We start from the raw sequence: 12,237 nt of genomic DNA on the forward strand, positions 1-12,237 counted from the left end.
GGTTTCCAATGCTACAACAACTGGGGTTGAGGTAATTGAAAGACTGTAGTAGTGGTTAAAAAATCAATAAAATAAATGAAATAAAACAAAGTGTGACTGCCTTTTTTTCAGCTTATTTAGACAATGTGGGTTGGCAAAGCTGTCCAGACAGGCTCCTTACATTTGGCGGTATGTATGCTCAAATTTTGAGAGTTACTTCTGAGTGGTTCTTTTGTTTGAATTTGCACCACCTCTCGTCAGCCAATGAAATCAAAGTATTGCTCTGAGTAATCTGAATCTGCCATGTCTGCGACCAGCTGACCACACCAAGGTGGCTGGTGATGTCGTCGGACAACCCAGTCGTTAAAAAAATGTTGGCATTGTACAGATAAATTTGCATGTTATAATGTAGTGGATATGTTAAAAGTTAACATTTCAATTAAGCTGTGGTTAACATGGTGGGATACGGCACAAAAACCACTTGGTTACATTTAGGTGAAGATTGTGTCTTGTGTTTAAATACCTAGTTTGGGGGCACAATCTCAGCAGGAAATGCAATGATGTCTCTGTAAAAAAGACAACAGCCACTTTTTGTGCCATTATCCTTACTAGAAAAACCAACACATTTTCATTACGACCTCATCACACATCGACATTTGGTCATGGACTTTCCATGTCGACATATGAAGTGCAAGTTACCTTGGGTGTGCTGGTTGTTGACGTTCTGGGTCCACTTCAGCCTGTTACATGCATCGTCTATATTCAAACGATCCCTCTGTTTTCACAGGAAATGCACAGTTTCCATATGGTCTCTTTCAAAATACACGAACGGAACTACGTTGGTACAGCACCGCGAAAGGACATTTTTTCTCCTTCAAAAACAAACACACGTGGTTACGTTTAGCCAACACATGCACGTGGTTGGGTTTAGGAAAAAAGAACAGGGTTTGGCTTTACAATATTATGTGAAGCAAACACTGGCCTCCCAGGAAAAAGTGGGAGGTTGCTGGACCCATCCACTACCCCCTCCTGCCTGGGCTACAGCAGAAGTCACTGACCAAGCGCCACTATTCGACAACTTGGGTGTGAGACTGGGCTGGAATAACAGTGATAGGTTGCTTTAAAACACCCAATAAAATGCTGCTGGAAACAATGTGATGACTCACTATATCACAGCCCCCTTTTTTTTTTTTATCTCAAACAGTGGTCTGCAGCTTAGCAGGCATCTCCACAACACCATCACACTATCCACCATCCCCTCTATCTCTTAATGACAAAGGCAGCTGATACACTCGCTTTAGAAACGTTGATATGTGCAGAAATGTAGAATGCTAATATTTTCTTCTAGTGACTGGACTATGTTGGACAAGAACATCTTTTACTGCTGGAAATGTAATTGTTCAATTATTGCCCAGTTGAAAACATTTGTTAGAAAAGTAATCAAAAAGAAATCAAATGTTATAAGTTACATCACTTTGATGAAGTTAATAAAATAGTTTTATTATCTAGTCATCTGTAACATATTACATTTCAAAAGTAACCGTACCAAACTGCTTAAAGGTTAGATACTCAAACATGGATGTGGACAACAGATGTGTGTGATGTGTACGGTCCGTGAGGACATTAGGCAAATGTATGCTACACAGATTGTGGAAAGTAAAGGGGGATAGTAGGTTGTACGAGCTCTTATCCAACCATGTCTAAAGGCAACTGTTTTTATAACTGTTCTGTCACAGCCTCGCCAATCTCCCTTCAACAATTCTGGGTTTCACTGTAGGTCGATGTGATGAATAATATAAATGTGAATACCGGCACACACTTTCTCTCCTGTGAGACACTCACAATGTTGCACTGAGTTACTGATGTCAAAAACCCACCAACTTACATATCTCTGTATACCTGGTTAGTCACTGTGTAAAGTGGGTCTGCTTGTGGGATTGTCATTTCCTGAAAGTTACACAAGTTGTGTTAAAGGATCTGTCAGCATACTGACCCCTCAATCTGTGCTCTACTTTCCGCCTCACTACATAAAGAGCACACTACTTGCTGAGTTTCCACTGAACATTGGCACTAGACATAAACCCACACCAGCAGAATTCTGAATTTGGTTTTCACTCCAGTTGGCTGAAAACAATCAGATTCAAAGATGCTTTTTTTTCTTAATTTAACAGGTTCTCAAAATTCTACATTTTCTGTAATTATATGATTTCTTATATTAGTGTTTCCTTTCTATTTTTTTATGTTAACCCTAAAACAGTTATGTCTGTCTTTACCAGCCATGACCAGGTCGTGACAGCTGGTATCATTTTCACCTCGTGAATCTGTGAGTGTGTCACCATGGTGAAATGTGGTCCTGGTGAGGTGACACCAGTTGTAGCAGGCACTACCACAGGTGTTTTGAGTATTTTGCCAGATGTTAATACAATATGTCTGTCTGTCTGTGTGGGCAGATTTTGTCAAATCGATAACTTTGCAATCATGCACGAAGCCACAAAACTTTACAGGTTTGTAGTTGAGCTCAAATGGAGGCTGAGTTCAAAGGTGGGTGTGGTCCAAGCAAGGGTGACAGAAGTTGAGGGTATAGGAAGAAAAAAAGGGTCCACTGGCCTCCTCATTTTACGCCCCTGGCCAACATTCGTTGTAAGTCGCACATCGCTGTGTCACAGCTGAAGTGATCCCATTGCAAGATGGTCTCTAATTTTTTTCCTGCTGTAAACTATATCTGTGTATATCTGTAGACTAAGTTATGGCAAATATTTATTTAAAACTCTTGCGTATAATGGATGTGTAAAAGCAAAACAATCTCAACTCACAACCCAATCACCAGAGTAAATGTTGGCATTACATTTGACTTTATTATGTAGACAAAATGTCGAAACTTTACGTTTCAAGAAGGATGTGGTTAGGTTTCAGCACAAAAACCACTTGGTCTGGAAAACATCATGTTTTGGCTTAAAATACTCCATTTTAGGGGCACAATACCAGCTGGAAACAATGTCCCATTAAAAAACAACTTACATGGCGCTATTTCCGCTACAAAAACAGCAACAGGTTGCTAACAATACCAATGTTTGGTGCCTAAAAACCCACCAAAAAAAAACCCAAACCTCTTCTGTTGTCTGTTGGTCTTGAACAGTGGTCTACAGCTTGGCAGGCATCTCGCCTAGGTGTCACCTGCTGATGACAAAGTCAGCTCATATACTATGTTACTTTAGAAATTTTTAATGATATGAATGAAACCTACAAATGTAACATATTTGTGGTGCACAGAGACATACAATGCCAACATTTTCTTCTGGCCACTACAGATGTAAGTCCATTTACTAGCTATTTCAGGGCTTTTAACTGTATCTTGTGGTCTTAATCAGAACTTGAATTGAGTCCTGTTTTCTATACAATGAAATTCCATCCTCAAAACTTTGCAGAATCATTTGGAACATTATAAAAATGCAACAACATTATTCAACGGAATTACCTACATCAGACATGCACTGCTATCATTGTTGGTCTATCCAACCAGCGCTGGGTAACACATCCATCTGGCTAAATAGCTTACCTACAGCTAACGACCTATTCAACCTGCAAATAATTTTGTATGTTCTGTGGTTCTCAATAAAACCAAGCACACATGTCTTGTTTGCTTGTTGAGGCTTGAGTCAAATATTGCTAAATCTGTCTATGGAAACATTTCAGCAACATGTCCTGTTGTTTTCAGGCTATAAGCAGAGTATCACAGGGACAAAAAAATAAAAAAACCCATCTTATTTACCCAAAGTTCATCCATCCCCTTGTCATAAACTTAACCCCTCCAACAGGCAGAGGCAAAGGGCAGACGAGCAGAGAAAAGAAAAGTACATATCACAAAGTATTGATGTCCCCTGTGTCTCCGTCAGACAAAAGACGGCCCATCCAGTCCCCCTTCCCCCCACTGAGTAATTTAGCCATAGTTCTCTAAATGCTTCCTAGTCAAACTTGGAATATGGAATGAAGGGGACCGGGGCTTTGTGGCGGAAATATAATTACGGCTGGTGAAAGCTGGTGAAGGTGGAGAATGGGGGATGACATCAGACCAATTTCACACCAGGGCCTCGGATGGCCAGGCCAAGCCTGGGCCTCGCCGCGCAACACTGATCAAAGCCTGCTGCAGCCGCCCCAAAAGCCAAAAAAAGGAGAGACTTAACTATGCTAATCTCCAGGACAAATATATTTTAATCTTGTTAGAATACAAGTTAATGCCGCAGCTCAGTGACCAAACTTTATGCTATAAGAGTAGAAGGATACAAGAATACAAAATCAGACTTGGTCTCCAAGGTTCTTCTATTCAACAAGTGAATGCTGAGTCTCCGAAAAAACAACAGTTAAGGAATTATCAAGTAGTCATACCACTGTCAAAATCCTCTGAGAGCTCACTAAATACATGTCTTAAAGTAACTGATAGACCTACCTGTGGCATATATTGGTTACAATGATAAACAGATCAGTCATGAAAGCACATGCTTGAAAAGTACTGCTCTGCTCAATAATCAATATTCATATTAGGATTAGTTATTTAAGTATTTCTCCAAAACAGCTGCTTCTGAAAGCACTTCACTAGCTGACAGCCCTGTATCCTATGATTTACTTACATCAGTACTAAATGATCTCTATCTCATTATTTATGTTCCGGGCAATGTTCAGTGTCAACACAGAGTGTCTGTTATGTAGCGAGGCAGAGAGCAAGGGTTTGCAGGTCGGAGTGGAGGATGAGTGTGTTGACTTTCATGCAGGACACAAAAGTTCATGTTCCATCACAGATCTGCAATTAATGTTCCCCTTTTTTTTTACCATAACTGCGATCTCTCCCTTACCTTACCTATACCATAGCTGCCATTCACAAATACTATAGGAAGTGAGAATCTTACACCCATTTTCTTCTAAAATTAGCAGGCGGACATGTTTTTTTTAAACACAAGAAAACCTGTTAAATAGGCTATCGAATCCTTTCCCATTGCCAGTAGACCAGAGCCAAAGCATGCCTTTCTGGGATTTTTTTTATTACAAGTGTGCAATGTTCAACATCATGGCCAGCAAGAAAACAGGTTGGTAAACAGTAGAAGGCAGCATGGAGGCCTGTGAAAATGTTACAGTATTTACTTCTTTTTTATATGTCTTACTTATTCAACCTGTCTTCCAAACTCAGTGCAGACTAATTTGGATCGATGTTTGAGGGGAGACAGATGGTATTTTGCGGCAGCACATTAATGCATCTCGCTGGTAAAAAAAAGCTAAAAATTAGTACATTCACTCAGGTTTTGTGTTTTCATCAATGCCAATTGGAGCCGGAGCTGATAAATACCTGTGACTACTGCAGAGTCATTTGACCTGGGTGTGAATTCTGATCATAACCTTACCCATTACATTAAAAAGCCAGATGTTAGCAGGTGTTGATGGGATTTTTGTGCAGTGGAAAAGAGACTTTAAAAACATAAACTGGGGTAAAAGTGTTGCTAATAATCCCTCACTGTACAGGCCAACTGTGTGCACACAACCACAGTAAGGTCAAAGTTGAAGCAGGACGTGGTTCTGTAGGCCTACAGCCCAGTCGCCAGAAGAAAATGTAAGCATTGTATGTTCCTCCAAACCTTGAATATGTTACATTTGTAAGTTTTGTGTATGTATCGTAAAAACAAGGGCTGTCAAACAATTAAAATATTTAAATGCGATTAATGGATGACTGTCCCCAGTTAACTCATGATTAATCGCAAATTAATTATTATTAATTATCATTTTTTATCTGCTCTGAATGTACCTTAAAGGGATATTTTTCAAGTTTCAAGTACTCTTATCAACATGGACAAATATGCTTGCTTTATGCAAATGTATGTTTATTATTATTGCAACAATCAAAAACAATGACAAATACTGTCCGGAACATTCTCCAGAATAACCTCAAGGGTACTGCGTGCTCAAAAATTATGATGAAAGTATAGCATGGCAAACTCAAGCCCAACAATTACATTACTCAGTAATACTCAATGTAGTTCCAATTTTTTTTAAGCAGCTCAATGTACTCTGGTGGTAACTCACTTCACAGACAGTAAATGCAAATAACAAGGTTCTGAAGCTGAACTTGCCATATAAAAGACCTCTATCCTAATGGATTTCTGCTCATGGAGGTTTGTTTCTGCTTGCCACTACCATCCACAATGTTACTGCTACATAGCTTCCTGATTTACCAAACTACGGGGTGAGTTGAGGGTCATAATTACAGGAGGTACGTATGTTAATTGCATGTCAAAAAAATTAGTGCCATTAAAAGAAATTTGCATTAAGTCGTTATTAATACGTTATTAATAGAAACACCTGCCAAACTGCAGACCATTGCTCAAAACCAACACACAACAAAACTTTTTACATGGCCAAGCCATGGTTAATAGCGACCACAATTTCTTTTATTTATCTGACCCATTGGCAGCTTGCAAAACTACACTGTAAACACACACGTACACTATGCTGTACACTATATGAAAGGATTGAGTATGTGTTGCATTGATGATGATGTCAGCAGATCGTGAATTAAGTCCAGTCGTACCATGTGGTGGAGATTCAGCATATAAGCCCAATCGTCAATCAATGGGCTGTGGGAAATGAGGATTTAACGGATGTGAGGGTTGTCTGTCACCCGTTGCCAGTCAGCCCCTTGGTAACCCTTGATCTGTCAGGGGTGGAAACTGGGCTGCTTGACATTTCCAAACAGGCAGCTACACAATGAGCTCGTATGGGTCCTACTGTGACTTCAATCCTTGGGCAGAGAGGAAACCAAAGCGGCAGGGAGGGAGGGGGGTACAGACTTCCTGCTGCTGGTGTAGAAACAACAAACAGACAGAAGGGATGGTAAGGTGGAAACGTGACGGTGAAGGTAGACAAATGGTGCTCTGCAGAGTCATGTTCTTGCCGGATGTCTTTGGTGCCAGTGTCTGCAGCAGCTGATCTCAGGTTGATGTTATGTTAACCAATAAAATAAGGAGGTACAGAGCTTTGTACTGTAAGATGCAGAACCTGCACACTCTTGGCTTACAATAGCACATGGTTTAGAATCACTGGTTGGAGTATGTGACTGTAAATAGTCAAGTTTCAATCTCAATGCAGTGCAAATTTTAACTGAATTTTCGAGAAATCAGGAAAAGAAAATGAGAATCTATGTGTTATTCCATTCACTACTGTTATGCAAATATTGGGAGTTGGTTCGTAGAGATAAGCAGTAAGTGGCACTAAATTTAAAGTCATAATACCGCTGCAGAAGAAGAGGGAGCAACAAGATGACTTAAGGCCCAGACACACCAAATCAACTTTAGAGAATTAGTGGCAACATAGACCCCCTGTTAAGTCACCTGATGTTGCCATGCCTTGGCCAAAACGCCTAGAGCCTACAGCCAGCCAGCACATACGTTCTGCACCTGTGAGAGGAAATACCTCTCCACACCACCAGACAGCGGTGGTCTATATTCATCATTCAAAAAGTGAAACCAGAAGACCAGAAGACCGTCTTGACGCAAGTTAACCAGTTAGCACGTTAACAACACAATGCAATGCTAAAAGAACAGAGCATATTTACTGTGCGCCAGTGAACAATAACACAAACCATCAGGAAATGTGTTTGCTGAAGAACTCAATGACTAAAGAAAAACAATCTTATGTAACAGGTTTGTTTTGGTCTCACTCCCTCTTGACTTTAGCCCTTTGTTTACTTTCCTCACTTTTGTTTCTCTTCTCATGCGCTGAGCTGAGCTGCCAATCAGAGTGATTTCATTCACCGATGGGCTGCGGCGTGGCCGACACCCATTCAACATTCTGGATCGGCAGAAAGTGCTGACTAGCACCGACAAGGGCCAACAGTGCGTGACACAGCGCAGAGACAAGGGCCACAGGCGCTCACCAATGGCCCAACCTTGACTGACGGCTGACAGTCAACTTGGTGTGTCAGGGCCGTGTCAAACCTCAAAAGAAGAAAAACAGCAGATAACAGAGAGCACATGGACAATGGAAAAAGAGAGTTTTAAACAACTTAAGCTCTGTGCTCTTGGAAGAGTTTAGATAACAGCCCTCTGTGCAGAGCGTGTTTAGAAGCCTCCCAGAGACGATGAAGAGAGCTTGGCCTATGCAGTGACAGTATGTCATCATTTATTCACTGAATCTTTTTCAATTGCACTCCCTCGCATTGCATTTTATTGATACACATACTCTTCCACCTTCATCAAGCATATATCCCAGTTCAGACCAAAGATTCGCGACAAGACAAAACCATTGCAGAGAAAAGATGCAGCGGTGTGAACTGGCCAGTGTGAGCTTGACTCAAGCTGGCTGATGGTGTCACCAGCAACTCAGCCAGTCAAATAGTTGGTGGCTGGTTTTAAATGTAAAGCTCTTCACCTGCTTTAACAGCCAATCGGCTTGTAGTGTAGTGTTGTCACGATACCAAAATCTTTTTTTTTCGGTACCAATATCAATATGAATTTCGATACTTTGATACTCTTCGGTACTTTTCCTAAGGAAAAGTCCTTTTGGATACAAACCTAGAACAATAAATAGTAGGGGTGTAACGGTACCAAAAAATCATGGTTCAGTAAGTACCTCAGTACGGACGTCACGGTTTGGTAACTCAAATGTTCCACCAAGTTGGTGTTGTCTCGTGTTGTCTCCCTTTGCGAGGCAGACTTTCTCTTGTCTTTTTTCATATGCGCCAGCTGCGAATGTTGATACAGGTGTTGTCATACACACCACTTGTGCAATCTGTGCTCCAATAGGAACAAGAAAGGTGTTTGCGTGCATAAATGAGTAAGATAAATTAACTAAATTAATGAACTGAATCAATTTCAAAGTACCAGTATTTTCCAAATGCAGTATAGTACCGTTTGGAATACTCTAGTACCGCGGTACTATTTTAGTACCGGTATACCGTGCAACACTATTGTAGTGTAGTCTGTTGGTCAAGTCAAAATGTGCCAGTGTCAGGCGGTGGGTTGCTGCTGCAGCAACACAGGATTTTAACAGGATTTTAACTTATGCAAAGTTTATTTTAGTCCACAGTGATAGTGTTGCCGTTTTCACACTGCTGCTCGCTGTATGTGCTTATGCCCCCTCACACACACATTCTCATTGATTGATAAATTGGCACTGGTTATCCATATTATTGTGGCATATTTATTATGAATACAGTCCATCTGATGCTTGTTTTGTTTCTGTTTTTTACCATTCCATCACTACAAATGCAACTGTAGCCAGTATCTCACTATCACTATCCGCATTCATATTTTAAGAAACTACAAATTATATTATCTTGAAATATTGGTTACAGAGAAGACACAAACTTGGATCAAGGATCAGAGTCATAAGATTTTAGTGAAACCTTTTATCTTTCTTTGATTTTTTCTATTAATAAACTATAAAGGCTATATATACAGCCTATTTAATATGTATCTGCTTCAGTCATATCACACTGAACTAGAGCTGCTGTGAGCCATTAAAAGTCAGGAAAAATAAGCAGGAGGCAACTGTGGGAAACACAAAGTTGTGTAAAAAATAAAAGCAGCAACACATGATTTTAACAGGATTTTAACCTATGCAAAGTTTATTTTAGTCCGCAGTGACAGTGTTGCTGTTTTCACACTATGATTCCATCACTGAAGCTCAAAATAACACGAGACAACTGCATGATGAGAACTAGGAAAAAAAGATAATAATTAAAATAAATAAATAAATAAATAAATAAATAATAATGATAAATAAATAAATTAAATTGGCTCTCCCATACTATAAATGCAACATTTGGGTCAGATAAGCCTCATCAGTGGGTTAACTAGGCTACTTTTCCACTCTTTACTTCAGTAGCAGAAACAGTCTGACATTGCTTTAAAGTGTTGTATGTGACATATTCAGAGTAGTATCATCATCCAACTCAATAGCAAAAAAATCACTATACTACTGTCTCATATAGCCTTGTGATACACCTAATTTAAGACTCTGTTGACGGGTTATGACTTTTTGGATTGTATTTTAAAAATATCTATATTTCTGTTATGAGTATCATTTACACTGAAGCACAAGTTTTGATGGATTGCTGAAGAGTAAAGACATAATAATGTAATGGATGAATGGATCAATTGTTTTCATTCCCCATCTTAATAACTTCTTAACTGTTGTCTGGATGACAGAAGTCCTTGTGATTTTCATTTTTGGTGACAAATGTGGTTTTATGATCACACTGGCTGTCAAGTCTCTTGTAAGCCTTTATTAAAGGAATACTTCACTTCACCCACAAAATGACCATTTGCATATCAGTTACTCAACCTGTGTTATGTTGAATTTGTGAAGAAAACTGTTTTTCTTGCCGGCCACAGTGAATGAAGAATCCAAAAAGGTGAACATTCTTCATGAATTAAAGTACACTGTGTCAAAACAGCAAAACTGTATCAAAATGTCAGTTTACAAACTCTGACACAACTCGTGCAGTATAATCCAAATCTCATTTATCCAGTCGTATGCTCAGGACTTTCATGACACATGCATTATGGTTAATACATTATGATTTAAAACACATCAGTTCAAACAATCTCACTTGCACGCGTGGGCATGTGCATGTGTTTGAACTCTGCTCAAGTGAAACTAAAGCCCAACTCAGACCAAATTTGCGACAGGATGAGTTGAAACAGGCAACTACTTGCAATGTGCCATTCTGCAGCGCTCTAAAAACTTGCCAGTTCACACTAATGCAACTAGATGTGATGGTGTATCATCTCTATGCAACAGCTCTCTGTAATTTGTAGGTTCTTGAGAGTGAGATACTGGCTACAGTTGCATTTGTAGTGATGAAACAGCAAAAAACAGAAACAAAATGAGCAATGCCACAATAATATAAATAACAGCGCCAATTAATCAGTCAGTGAGAATGTGTGTGAGGGGGGTATAAGCACATACAGCAAGCAGCAGCAACCCACTGTCCAACACCGGCACACTGTGAGGATGGATACAGAGGGCTCAGCAGAGACGGAGCACCTGCAGCATGACTACCGACAATTTGACCAGCTGAGTTACAGGTGACACCATCAGCTGGCTTGAGTTGAGCTCTACTACTGCAACTTTTCTCTGCAACGTCCTCCAACGGTTTTGTCTCATCACAAATCTTTGGTCTGAACTGGGCCTAAAACACACGTGCATACTCAGGCACAACCAGGTTGTGCTTCTCATGGGTGGAACTGTCTTTGTTTTGATATAGTTTTGCTGTCATTAAAGGCAGTCTGCGTAAACTTCAATTCATTAAGAGCGTTTCCCTCTTTTGGATTCTTCGTTCACTGTGGAGGCATGTGAGAAGAAACAACGTTTTCCTCACAGACTGACATACAAATGGTAATTTTGTGGTTGAAGTATTCTTTGAAGCAGGGTTCGCCAATGTCAAAATAAAGTACATTCACATGAAAGGAGGAAATATTTTCGCCTTAACATCTACAGACCACTGAATGTTGCTATGTTGTTCAGAGCGTCGCTGATTCACCTGGCATAAGGGTTTTTAAGATAATCATTTGTTTGTTTTGGATTTTGAGGTTTATAGCATTTACAGCGGTGATAGAGGGAAAGTTGTTCTCCTCAGGTGATGGAGGTTGTACCTTGTGAAGAAGTGAACAAAATGTAACACACCTTCAATCAAAACATGTTTCCATAGGCTTTGGCCTAATCTTCCAGTGCTACACCAGCATATCAAAGTCAGCCAAGCATAGAAAGGTTTGAGTAATATTTGAATCTATTGAGAGGAGCTTCAGTACGACACAGTCTCTGCCACTGAACAAGCTTCCCCCTCTGGACTTGCAGCCTTTAGCATATCAATGCAGACTGTCCTGACCAATCATCAACCAGCTGCTGCTATATCTGGCCCAATCACAATGGATTCTCCAATGTTTGCTCCACTCTGTACACCTGCTAGTTTGTATGAGAAGACACTTGACTATTTGAAACCTGTGTGTTCACACACAGCTGTAGCTCATCCTACACAGACGCAAGCTTTTGGGGTTTTGCATTGTTGTCCCTGTATGTTCCCTCATCATTACTTTTTAGAGATTATCTTATAATTTTGGATCCAAAATGCTCTGAACTCTCATGAGCAACAGCTATATCACTATATTTAGAAAAATTAAAACAACACAAATTAATGTGAACAATACAAACTTGTGTAGTAATGGCGTAGAATTAGGACAGCAAATAATTATAAACTCTATCATCAATTATATT

The sequence above is a fragment of the Epinephelus lanceolatus genome, chromosome 12 (assembly GCF_041903045.1).
Source record: "Epinephelus lanceolatus isolate andai-2023 chromosome 12, ASM4190304v1, whole genome shotgun sequence".
In the NCBI taxonomy this organism is placed as follows: Eukaryota; Metazoa; Chordata; class Actinopteri; order Perciformes; family Serranidae; genus Epinephelus; species Epinephelus lanceolatus.